The 13531-nt window shown below is 42.7% G+C and overlaps 1 protein-coding gene across 1 annotated transcript in view; it reads left to right on the top strand.

Moving 5' to 3' along the window:
- The first annotated feature begins 2133 nt into the window (after positions 1-2133).
- The window catches only part of JADE3 (jade family PHD finger 3), an 81214-nt gene continuing 69816 nt past the window's right edge, over positions 2134-13531 (top strand). The window contains exon 1 of the mRNA XM_045004757.1: positions 2134-2261. The gene's annotated coding sequence lies outside the window, so the exon portion shown is untranslated. The remainder of the gene's footprint in view (positions 2262-13531) is intronic.

The following is a 13531-nucleotide window of genomic DNA, read 5'->3' as shown; positions in this document are numbered from 1 at the left end:
AAGTAGTGTGGGAGGGCTTGGGGGAAGGGGTGGAGTTGAAGCAGGGCCTGGGGCTGATAGGAGGGCTTAGGGGTCCGTGAAAATTTTTAAATCAAAATGGGGGTCCTTGGGTTGCTAAAGTTTGAGAACGGCTGATAGCCTTTAGGGTTCTAGCCTAGCACATGGCTACAGGCTTCCTGCATGACCTTGGGTGAACTTCGCCTCCCATCTGTGAAACAGGAATAGCAGTACCTCCCTACCTCACAGGATGGTGAGGATATATCCATTAAGGATTGTGAAGTATTCACATACTATGGGTGATGGAGGCTATAGAAGTACCTAAGATAGATGTGTTTTATTTGCCTCCAAACCGATCTATGACATAACTGATACTTGGCACAAGGAATTATCTGGGGGTGAAGTCTGCACCTATTATTGAAGGTATTTTGTTGATCTTTTGCCAAAAACATTTGCAATCTGATGGCCTACTGGAGCCATCACTGCTCTTTGATTCTCAGGTAACAGTGGTGGCCCATAGAAATTTTTGTCATCCTTTGTTTCAATTGCATATTTTACTGTAATGTTTCTCAGAGCAATGGATGAGGGCTTTTTATCTGAAATAGGTCACAATAGGTAAAACCCGAAGCTGGTCACTGGACAGACTTTACATGTGGCCATCCATTGCTTTTTTGTCACTTAAGAGACCAATCTATACTTTGATACAGGTGCAGCATGCAACTGTCTATTTTGTAAGGATAGTGGGCTGGAGATTATAAATTTAGGCCCTAATCTTGCACTTTTATCAGTAACTATACAAGTAGCCCCATTTACTCATGTGCATAAAGTTATTCCCATATCTATCTGCAAGATCAGTACCTCAGAGAGTAAATTCTTTGAGACAGATATTATGTTTTACTCTAAGCTGGAATTTATCACATGAAAATGTAACTAATAATGTGTACTTAAAAATCAGACCAACTCTCCGAACTTGTTTCCTATTAATTTCTGGGTGCAATTCAGCGTGCTGACTCTCTAAGTCCTGAAGTTTCAGGGGCTCAGGTAAATGCTTTATAAAAAGCACCACTTACCTTACATCCATTGATGTAGGTGAAATCAGATTGAGATTTTTTTTTTAAAAGATAAAATGTGTCAGCATGGTGGCTGAGCCATATCTCTTTGATGGTCTGTGGAAGTTCAGGGCATGAGGTAATTCTCATTTGTTTTGGTTAGTTTTATTTGAATTGGGTTTGTTTTCTGGTTTTGTTCAGGTTTTGGTTGTCAATTAGGCTATTTTGTATTTTGCACAAAGGTCTACTGAGGCATGCTTCTTTCAGACAGGGCAGCGGCAGCCAGAGTGGCATGCCACCACTTGTTAAAGATGGCAAATATAATTCATACATGTCAAGTACTGGGAATTAAAGTGCTCTGAGATGGCACTAAGTGCTATTTAAAAACAAACCACTTTCTGACGTAGTAAAGTTATGATCCCACAAACGCTTCCACATGTGAGTAACCCCATGAAGTTCAGTGGGCTGTTGTGCGCGTCAGTGGGGGCCGGAGCAGGGCCAAGGTGCCCAAGGATGGTTAAAAACAGCCCAGCAGCTGCTTTCCGCAGGCCTGAGGCTGGCAGTCCCGAGCTCGAATCGTGCCTCTCGCCGGGCGGGTTGGGGGGGGGGGTGCGCCCGAGCCAGCTCCCGTCTCCGCTTCGGCTTCCCCTTCTGCCACCTGCTCCGTTGTTCGAGGGCGGCCGCTGGGGAGGGGGATGGATCCGAGCAGCCTCCGCCCTTGTGGCACAGCCAAGGAGCCGACGGTGGGTGGCACCGAGGGGGTCCCCGTGCCCCGCTGCCCGCCCCGCGGGCGGCGTGTAGGACCCGATCCCCCGGCGGGCTCGGGCAAGGGGCGGCGAGGGGGCCCTGGCGCGCCGGGGGGCGGCCCTGGGGTGGGGCGGGGGGGAGGCCGCTCTGCTCTGCGCAGCGGCGGCGGCGGCGGCGGGACGCGCCGGCCGGGCCGGGAAGGGGCGGGGCCTGGCGCCGCGGCGGCCCTGGTACAATAGGGCTCCTGTGTGCGGCCTCCGCCGCCTGCCAGCGCCAGCAGCGAGCCGCGGGGCCGGCATGAGCGGGGCGGCCGGCGGGGCCTAGGCGCGCGCGCGCGGCCGGGGACCGGGGAGGCGGCGGCAGCGGGGACGCCCCGGCCGGGGAGGGCGATGAGCGGCGGGGAGCGGCCCTGAGCGCCCCGGAGCCGCTGCGGCCGCACACGCCGGGGGACGCGGGCGCGGCCAGAAGGTGAGCGGGGCCCTGCGGGCCGGAGCCTCGTGGGGCAGTTGGCGCCAAGGCCGCGGGGGCTGCGCGGCTCCCTCTCCCGGCAGGGCCGGGGGCGGCGGCGGGGGCTGCGGGGCCCCGAGCGGGGCTCGTCTCCCCAGGCGGCTCCGGGGCGCTGGCCCCGGCCCGGGACCTGAGGCAGCATTTGGGGCGGGGGCGCCAGCGACCGGGGCGAGGGCAGCCGCGCCTGGCGGCGGCGCAGCATCGGGGTGCGGGGTGGGTGGGAGCCGGATCCTGTGGGGTGAGCCTGGGGCTGACTCGCTCGGCAGCTCCTGGCAGAGCTTTTCTCTGCCTTTCGGCCCCCACGTGTGCCGACAAAGGGGCAATAACAAGTGCACGAGCTGCAAGCGTCCCTTTGATTCCTCTCGCTCTCGGCTCCCGCATTGTGTGCTGAATCAAGGCGCTCGCGGGCAGGGGTGCTGCCACTTTAGGCCTTGTCAGTTCCAGAAAGTTGCACCAGTTTCAGTAGCATTGTGACCTTTTAAAACCGATTTTAGTTAAACCCGTGCAAAACCCTGTGGGGGCGCAGTTATTTCTGTTTAGAGTGGCTTATTTTGATGTAGCTTAAATTGATTAGTGGATGTAAGAAATAGATGCCCCCCTGCACGAAAATGTAATTTGTGTAGATGAGCCCCTTGTGCTAATCAAGCTGAAAGCAAAGGTGATTTGTGGATGGGCTCACCAGGTCAGCATGCACTTACTTATTTTTTATTATGATCTCTTGGCACTTAAACTATAAATACTGTGATAATGCCAAAAGAACCGATCAGGGCCTTGTTACACCATGCTCTGCGCATACGCCTAATAAGAGAAGTCCGTGCTGAAATGTTCTTTGTTCACTGCAGATAGATGCGAAGACTTGTTAGTTTCTGCACTAGTCTGCTTAATCATGAAAGAGTGCATTTGGGTGTGGTGGGAGGTTAGCCTAGTATGCAAAATGAGTATTGCCTTTGGAATAAATGAGGACATATTCTGCCACGAGGAATAAAGTCAGACTGAAAAGTATGCAGTTTATGTGGAAGAGTTGTCTTAATGTCTTTATAGGATGTGTTGGCAGTATTTCTCACTTGATGAGTGCAGGTAAATCAGACAGATTTTTTTATGAATCTGAAATACTGGATCTTTTAGCTTTAAAAACTTCTTACTAGATAGTAGTTTAGCTAAAATAATACATACTTGCATAATCTTTACATGTACACAGTGTTAGAAGTACATTAATTATAGCCTAGTGTGATGCAGGTAAGTAGTATCATTACTTTACAGTGGGGAATCTGACAGAGTGCCAAATGTCACATTTATGCCTGCATCTGTAACTTTCACTCCATGCATCTGAAGAAGTGGGGTTTTTTTTACCCACAAAAGCTTATGCCCAAATAAATCTGTTAGCTAAGGTGCCACCGGACTCCTCATTGTTTTTGTGGATATAGACTAACACGGCTACCCCTCTGATAAATGTCACATTAGGGCTGGAATTAGAAAGTGGAGGTTTCTATTGCTGGTGTTCCAGAAAACACCTTTCAGTACCCTTCATATTGTATTTGGTTAATGTTGTCATGACAGGCCTGTCTTATTTTACAGTTGCAGAGCTCCCAACACAATGAGTAGGTGTTACTGTAATACAAATAATAATGCTTACAAATCAACTATATTGTATGACAAGCTATGGAAGAGTGTTAAAATATTGTGGTGCAGCTAGAGATATTTAATCCTCCATTTTCATATTATTTAAATACTGCACTTTCTTTAAAACATAATTTCTGAGAGTCATGCATTTTTGGTGTTGTGAAAAGGTTAACTATACATAATTCAGAACTCAGGGTGGAAACATCTTTCTAGGTGATTGAGTTTTAAATTTAGTCCAATGATACTTTAGGTTTAAACAGAGACTGGGAATGGTTGGGTCATTACACTAATTGAATCTATTTCCCTATGTTAAGTTCTCCTCACACCTTCTATGGGTCATCTCAATTATCACTTCAAAAGTTTTTTTTTCTCCTGCTGATGATAGCTCATCTCAATTGATTAAACTCTTCCTGCTGGTATGCATACTTCCACCTTTTCATGTTCTCTGTATGTATAAATATCTCCTGTCTGTGTGTTCCATCCTATGCAGCCGAAGAAGTGAGCTGTAGCTCTCAAAAGCTTATGCTGAAATAAATTTGTTAGTCTCTAAGGTGCCACAAGTACTCTTGTTTTTTTTAGAGATTAGAGAGCTGTTCTTTATAGTTTTTCTTCATGCATTTTAAAGCAGTTTGTGTATGATAAGATTCACTGTTTTGTTGATCAGTTGCACTTCTTACATCATGTAGGTGACACACCTATGATATACTGTTGTGTGGGGAGCTCAGTTGCATCTACTGTTTCCGAACAATACACAAGGATATTTTCAATTTCAGCTCTGATTAAGCTAGAATGCTGGGGGCATGGTCATGTGCACAGAGAAGAACAGGAAGATCTGAGCATGCTTGGTAGTGTAACTTTAGAGCTGCCCAGAAGACCCTTAAAAATTATAAACTGGAAATCAAAAATACCTTACAAGTTTTTTTTTTAAAGTAAGTGATATTGAAAGGCTGTTCTAGTAGAAAAATGAGTTTTCAAATGAGTCTATTTTAAAAAAAAATTATTTCACAGTAGGGTGTGCTCTAAAATGATTTGGGTCTTTTTTGTGTGAACTTCTGACTTCTAGTCAGACTAGACATGACATGCCTTATATTTTTAAGTCTGAAGGAAAGCAGGGGGAACAAAACTTTTGCAGAGGTGTGAAAATCTTTTTCAGTTTTTATGTGGACTATAAATCACCAAAAAAGCTATAACCCCTCTTCTCCCCCTTTATTTTTAGGTCACCTTTACAAAAACTGCTTCCTTAAGATTCTGAGAAATCTGAGCAGCTGTTTTCCTTGTTTTCTTTCTAGAGTGAGCGAGTAATATAGCAGGTACCTGAAGCAAAGATTTGCAAAGGAGATGACACATGAACACCTGTAGTGGTGTTGAAACTTATTGCCAGATCAGGGGTCTATTGAAATCAATAGAATCTTTTGTGAGTATAAGTGTCTACATTAGGGGGCCTGTGGGCAGGATTGGGGTTAAACCCTCTTTCCCTTTCTACCTGTTGCTTGTGAACTCACTCTGACAGAGAAACTAGAAAGTTTGTGTCTCATTTCTTGAGATCTCAGAAGCTGTCATCCTTGTTGTTTTAATAAGGTAAAATTTAAATTATTTTTTTTTAATCTTAAATCTTGCCATTTTTAAAAATGGCAGTTTACCCGTAAGTTACTCAACAGCTTTTTGAAAGCATACTTTAGTTCTTTATTGCTGAACTTCTACTCTTGTGGAGAGTGTTGAGTGCATTTTGCTCTTAGCAGTTCTTTAAAATATTTATGGTTGTGGCTTCAATAGGAGAGATTGAGACCTGCCCCCAAATACCCCTAGTCCAGTGACCCAAATTAAAGATCCAGCGCTCGGGGGGTTGGACTAGATGATCGCCTGAGGTCCCTTCCAACCCTGATATTCTATGAAATCTCCATGAAACCCTGGTCTCCCAAGGTCTTGGTGAGTACGCCAACCATTGTGCTAAAGGTTACTGGGAAGGAGGGGGTGGTATGACTACTGCTTCTTGTATCTGTTGTGTAGATTTAGGGGTGCTCAGAACTTGTCTCCTGAATTGGGCCCCAGGGCAAGATAGGCGTGGAATGCCTCATTTGAGAATCCCACTGGGGCGTAGGTGGGTGTGATTTAGGCACCAAGTTGATGGGCAGTGTCATCACTGAGCTGGCTTTGCACATGCCCAGCTGTCAAAATGTAGGCACCGTAGGGGCTTTTCTGGTGCAGACTTTAGGTTTCTACAGGGTTAGGAAGCAGCAGAGCAATCATTTTTTGTGAATGTCATTGATGCCTAAGTCCCCCTTGTAAGTTTCATCCTTAGTGCCTATATTATAAAAGGGATAGAGTCAACTTGAAATCGAGCCAATTTAAAAAATGAGTTAAAAGTAGTTTGAGATCCTATTACTGCCCCTGAGGCCCCTACCATTAGCTTTGGTTTTACATTTGCATTTTCCTATAAGTTAAATGGTGTTTCTGATCCCTTGTTGGCATGATAGCAGCCGCTTGGTTATGATAATTAATTTAATTTTAATGTGTTCTGTTGATTTAAAAGAATAATAAACATGAGATCTAAAATAAGATGTCTGTTTAAAACTCACTTACTATTTCTGTAGGTAAGAATCTAAACTATATCTAAAAAATCTTTGGAAACTTCATGCCCACTTGATCATGCTGCCTAGAGTCTGGAGGCTTGGATTTTAGTCACACCTATACAATTAACTCATTGTGTATGATTTGCTGAAGGGTACAACTTTCCTTTATATCTCTAGGATACAGATAATAGTTCTTACCCACTTTGTAGAACACATTTAGTGATATTTGGATGAAAACTGGTACAGGTCAAACAAAAATAACAGTATATCTCTTCTACACTCTTGTTTGAAGGTAAGTTATTTCCCCGGGGCTTAGACAACTGAATTTGTGGGGCTCTGAATTAAGCTGGTTTGTTACTCTGTGTGCGCGTGTGTAATCAGATGTTAGTTTGCTACTTAAAATGAAGAAACTTTGTTTAAAACATCATATATGTTTATAAAGGATACTTTAAAGAGCCAGTTAAGGCAGGTTGGTATGTTCTTACTATGCATCTATCTTAAATTATGGAGATGTGATTACCAGTTCTATAGCTAAATGTGCATTGAATCTTAAAGTGGGGTTTTAGTCACTTTGTTGCTGACAAATGGTGGTCATAGCCAAATTTGCCACTTAGTTTTGTGGTAAAGATTTAGTTTTCTGGACAGTTATAGGTGAATAATTTCAATACTTTTGGAATTTTTTAAAGAGAAAAATGACTCCATTCTACAATTTTATGTTTGGTGTATCTCTTTGCTCTCTCAATTTTAAAATACACCTCTACCCCGATATAATGCGACCCGATATAAGGTGGGTTCACATACAAGGCGGTAAAACTCTGACATGCTGCTCTGAGCAGCGTGTTAAGGGTGACAGGCAAGGCTGGGGCTGAGGGTTTCGGGGGTGGTCAGGGGCTCCCCCCACCTAAGGGCTGGGGGGCAGGAGCTGTGGGAGGGCACTTTTGGGGGCCCTGCAGTCCCAGAGTGGCCCGGAGGATTAGTGGGGGGCTGGGAGCAGTCCGCTCTGCTTCCCTCGCCCCAGCCGTGTCGCTTGGGGGAAGGGATTCCCCTCGCACTCACCAGCAGTAGCGGAAGTGGAGCAGCCCAGCTCCACTCCGCCCACTCGCAGCCGTGGCGTTCCACTTCCTGCCGCAGGTGAGTGCAGGACCTTTCCCCAGCTGCCCCCCCAGCGACACGGCTGGGGCCGTGGCAAGGAAAGCTGAGCGGGCTGGGGCTGCGTCGCTCCACTTCCCTCCGCAGGTGAGTGCGGGGGGCCATCCTTTCCCCAACCTCCCTGCACTCACCGATGGCAGGAAGCCGAGTGCCACAGCTGGGATCTGGCGGAGTGGAGTGGACTGGGGCTGAGCTGCTCCACTTCTACCACTGCTGGTGAGTGCGGGGGGGGGGGGAGGGCTGGGCTTCCCGACGCTGCCAGTGAGCGCCTGGCGGGGGGGGTGGGGGTGGATAGGGGTCGGAGCAGTCAGGGGACAGGGGGGGTTGGGTAAGGGGTGGCGTCCTGGGGGTGATTAGGGACGGGGGTCTCTGGAGGGGGTGATCAGGGAACAAGGAACGGGGGGGCAAAGCAAGTTTGATATAACGTGGTCTCACCTATAACATGGTGAGATTTTTTTTGTCTCCAGAGGACCGTGTTATATCGGGGTAGAGGTGTAATTGTGTAATAATTAGGAATTTAACCCTTTCTTTGTTTAGCAAGTTCACAAACGAATGTTTGATGTTTTGGAATGTGTTAGCTATTTGTAAGTATTCAACAAATAATTTCAAGGAAGAAATCTGTGTATGGATTGTTCATGAAATGTTCAGTTCCTTGTTTGTAGTAAGTGGTTAGTCATGTGGTATTGTTTAATCTCCCTGATTGAATGATGGAAACTTTTTTAAAACATGAAAATAATGAATATGGTAACTCTGTTACAAACTTCCAGACTAATAATGGTTTGTGCAAAAATTAGGGGGATTGACTGAATAGACCCCTCTTCATCTCTCTGTCTCTTTGTCTCTCATGCAGAATCCTAATGAACTGAATTTAGGGCTTTCATTCATAAAAACGTTCACAAGTTTACTTTTTAAATGATTTGACAGGCTTCAAATGTAAATGAGGTAATTTAAATTGTAAGCAATTTATTGTTCCAGTACACCAAATATTTTACATACACACCACCTAGCATATATTGCAAAATAAGTGGCAATATTTTCTCTCCTCCCCCCGCCCCCATTGCTTCACACCAGTTCTTTCCAGATTTTAAATGACCACATACAAAAGCGATAATGAACCAGGAAGGTGTATACTCCCGACAAGGAAAAGCATTACAAGTCCTTGGTGGGATCATTTGAGACTTATTTTTATTCTCCTTTAACAGCTTGTTGTTTCTTATTTTTCTTTTTAATATCATTCTAGCACTAACTTGCATACCTTAATATCAAATTGATTCCAACTGGATTTATCACCCATTATGGTGACTCAGTATGGGGAAATCCCATCCAGATTTGGGCCTGATCACCAAAAAAAAAAAAAAAAGTTTTTTCCTGGGCATGTGCTTTCCATTCAGCAGAATGTGAGTTTCATTTTGTGGCTCCTTAGGAGAGCTCTAAGGAACAGCAGAGGCAGGCACAGAAGTTATTCACTGAGGAGGCAGCTCCAAGATAGAAGATGGGAGGGCAAGAGTAGAGACTAGATCTTCCACATCTGCAGCACCAAGGAGGGGAGAAACAGAGAGAGGCTCCTTTCCCTTAAATAACTGAATGGAATGAAGTAATCAAAACAAATGATGATTTTAAAATGAAATGTAAACATTGATAAACAGCCAGATAGGTTAAATTTGTGGTCATCTCAAGAGTAGAGCTGGCCATAATGCAGGATTACTGGATTGTGGGAAATTGTGGTTTTGAAATTTGGTTTTGTTTCAGTCAGAAAGAATCCAATACTTTTAAGCCCTGTGAACTGGAAATCTGGGTGGGGTGCAGGTGGGGGAGAGGGTTTCCCCTTGAAACATGGTGTTTCCAAAACCAAATCTGCTCCCTGGACCCCAACGGCTTGATTGAAATTTACTCAGCAGCTGCCAGGGCTTTCAGGCTCTGGGAAATCAGTCAGGACCCTCCCGCGCGCCCCCCCCCTTTTTTTTTGACCATCTCTGCTCAAGAAGTGCAGAAAATCAGTTTTTCTGGATTCTTAAAAAGCAAATGTGCCACTGAATAAAATTTCACTGTTGGACAGGAAGAGCAGAACACTGAGCTTCAACCGGCAAGTGAGACTTTTGATGGTTTGGTCAGCATTGCTATTATGCTGTAATAATTTAAGCCACTGTTTTGGACATTCCGTCAGCTCTTCCACATCCCGCTTTGTTCAACAACAGCCTGTTTGTCTCTCAAATAAATGGGAAAAATCAAACTAGCGAATATCATTTAAAAGACAGAGACTTGAATTTGATAATGAAGTTGCAATCTTATCTTATGCTAACATTATAATCACCTTCAGTGTCGCATGAAATGAGCATTGTAAAGAGGCAAGTGAAGCACCTTGCCCTGCATGTTCTACTTTAGACAAATTTGAACTCTGTTTCACATCTAAATGTGGTAAAAGTGAATCAAATTAAAGGAAGAACTGAAAGAATCAACACTGATATTAACACTAAATGGTTGGAAAAATGTGAGTGATCTAATAATGGCTCCAAGCATACATACATGGAGCAAATGCATTCTTGTTTAATGCTGTTGATTCTTCTGGGGGGGGGGGGGAAATGGCAGAATATTGTGTCCAATTTGCTGAAGATACTTTTCTCTACAATTTTTTTGGTTGGCCTTTTCCCATCTACTCAGACAACAGAAATAAAAAGAAAAAGTTAGAAATTTTGTGGGTGAAGTCATCCTAAAATTTTTACATATGGGTGTTCAGCATACTTACTTAAACCTTACTTCTTTATAAGACCTAGTAACTCTAAAACACAATACAAATGATTTTTTTTTTTAAATTTCCAGCACTTTCATTAATGAAACACGCGATTGGTGTCTTAAACGGGCTTTAAAGTAGCTTCCCAATGATACTTCGTCAAAGTCTCTGGAAAATTCTCTATTTTCATCCAGCTACCATAAGTGTATTGAAATTTGCACTGAGCATGAGAGAGACTTGAATCAAAATACAGCATCTTACACAACAAGGCTGTCTACAGAGACGCTGAATTTACAATGGCAGTTGAAAGAGGTTTCCAAGGGAATAGGTGGATGGATGTTGATGATGCTACTCTTGTGTTCTCAGTGGAAATCTGGCTTGATCTAATTAAACAGAAATGGGCCACACAGAGATAAAATAAAACTATTCAGAGAAACTGTGGAATATTTGTGGTGTTGAGCTAATATGATTTACCAAATATAAAGCTCATGGGTTGAGCCAGCACAAGAGGAAGAGGTTAAATCCTTAGTTTATGCCTTCTCCTATAGAGTTTACAACTGAATATCCATATTTCTACCCTAAATCTGGTTTGTGAATAAGGTAGTGTCAGATTGTGGCCAAAAAATGGCAGAAAACTATGGAAGTAAAATCATGGAAAACAGGATGGCTGAATTCTGAAGTTTTTTAAAAGGCTGCCAACTAAGCATCAACCAGACTGCCTGGGCATCTAACTGCTTTTGACGGTACTATTTCACTGCCTTAAAAAAAGCGATTAAATTATCATTCTAGTTTTCTCATCTCTTTCCAGGGCTTGCTGCATTTTTTTAACCAAAATTGAACCACTTTAAGTGCTGACATGGGAGTGGGGGGGGGGGGGGATAGGATAAATCAAATGTCAAAGGTATTTAAAAACCCTTGAATGCGTTGTCTTTTATGTCCCATTTACCTTTCCAACCATGCATTTGACACTTGCAGTTCTTCCATTTGGTGTTTTTACCTTCTAACATCTTGATGCTGATTTTTTCCAAATTATTTTATAATGATTCTAGAAAGTCACCTCTTTCCCCACCCCCTTTTTTTTGGCACTGCCAAACAGTTTGCTCAGATACCATGTAAATCATCTGGATCAGATTTATCTTTACCCCAGAGCTGTACTCCAGCAAGTGAATTTTTCCAGGTTTTGTTTGTAATAAGCCTGCAAACATTCCAGCACCTTTGTCAGCTCTTTTTTTGGATGGACTTAATGGAAATGCTTTAGGTCAGGTAGAAGATTCTGTCTGTTAGTGGTATAATTTCCTGGCAGACATATAAGTGGAGTATACAGTACCATCTACTTAAAGTTGCTGTCTGTATTAGCATGCATGGAAATCATATAAAAGACAAGGTGGTGAGGCAATCTTTATTGGACCAACTTCTGTTGGTGAGAGAGGTTTTTTATTAAATTAAGTGATAGAAGAAATGTTCTCACTCTGACTGTGCTCTGTGTGTGTGTGTGTGTGTGTGTATATATATATATATATAATGTGAGAACGCACTTCAGGTGACAAATATAAAAGATGTAGTTCATAATTCTGCTTCCATGTAAGTAGGTGGTCTTGTTCTATTTTGTTTTTCAATTGTCATAGAACTTGTGTGTGGACACATTTATATATACATCTGTATATTTGTAACTGACCTTCCTACTAGATCTTTCTGTCGTACTCTTATTACTAATTTTTGATTGGCATTTACAGCTATATGTGGCTTTGAGTGATTACTAATTCTGGTTTTGCTCTGTTGCAGGAAAAATAAAAGCTCAAAGGGACCATATCAACTTGAGGTCTAGTTAATTTCCAAATGTTTAAAATTAGCTTCAGATACTACACTTTTTCCCAAATGCCTTTTTACTAGGTCTTGTGGTTTTTATAATTTTTCTATTTGTAAAATGTTTTGTTGCTTTTTGGAAGAACTATACAAAAGGAGAAAATGGTATAAGCTAAATTGGTTTTAGAAGAATTTAGACAGACCTGAGGCTGTATAAGGGTTTGGACTGATGTAGCTAAATCAACTTAGTTACACTGATATACATGTTTTAATATAGAAATGGCTTTACTCTCAGCCTATCATGCTGTGACATGGCTCCTACAGTGAAAGTCAAACTGGCTTCTTTATCAGGCATTGTCATCAGTAATAAGTTTCTTCAGGTCTAATTATGCCGTAAGGTGTATCTGGGCCACCTTATTGTACTCAGATAATGCTGTCAATGACTCCTGTGCAACCTTTTTTCCTTTAATTAGTTAGCATAGTTGTAACTGATCAGAATTTTGAATTTTAGCTATGGTGATGGTTCACTAGAGAGCAGAATTCAGCTCTGGTTCTTACGTTACTGTTAGCTTTGCAGGGCTATCAAGAGTAAAACAGTGAAAGCTAATTTTTGTCATTAAAATAAGCAGATACAATACCCAGTGAACAGATATCTTAATGTGCTTTTTAAATCACTTTTCAGAATAATTCTTCACTTTTTTAATGTCATCTGTTTGTTTTAAATGCAAAGTTTTTAGACATGGAAGATTTGGTACAAAGCTTCTCTATTGTAATTTCAATGGGTGTACAATTTCTCTTGAACATGGCTCCTACAGTAAGCATAAATGATCTCTTAATCATTGTATTACTGCTGTTTCTTTTTGAGGGGAGATATTATGTACTTTAGTTCTCAGAATTGATGGTACTATCTCTATGTTGAGACTGAGAAATTGATAAATTATCCCAGTTACTGTAATATCACTGAAACACAGTGGTAGGCATCACTTCTGCATTTATTTACATTTCTACTTTAATCCTTTCTCAACTCCAGTGGAAGCCATGCTTGCTTTAAGATGTTTGCTTTATATGTCAGTCTCTCAAAACTGTTCCTGTAACTTTTTTTAAGCTAATGGAGGGAGACTATGAAGACCTTGACATTTTTAGACTATTTTAAGTCATAATTTTACTCTTCATAATACTGCTTCCTACTAGAGTCAACCTCTACAAACAAAGGCTTTTATATCCTAATTTGATCTAAGTCTTTGTTGGCTTGGGACACAGCAAAGCTAAGTACGTCTTAAAAAGCAAATCTCATTGGTGTCTTTTTTAGATTTCTGCTAGGAGCTAGCGAAGTCAGTAGATTGCAAAATCTTGAACCCATT

Source organism: Mauremys mutica, chromosome 1, assembly GCF_020497125.1.
Source record: "Mauremys mutica isolate MM-2020 ecotype Southern chromosome 1, ASM2049712v1, whole genome shotgun sequence".
Taxonomy (NCBI): domain Eukaryota; kingdom Metazoa; phylum Chordata; order Testudines; family Geoemydidae; genus Mauremys; species Mauremys mutica.
This window is presented reverse-complemented; position numbering and strand designations above follow the sequence as displayed.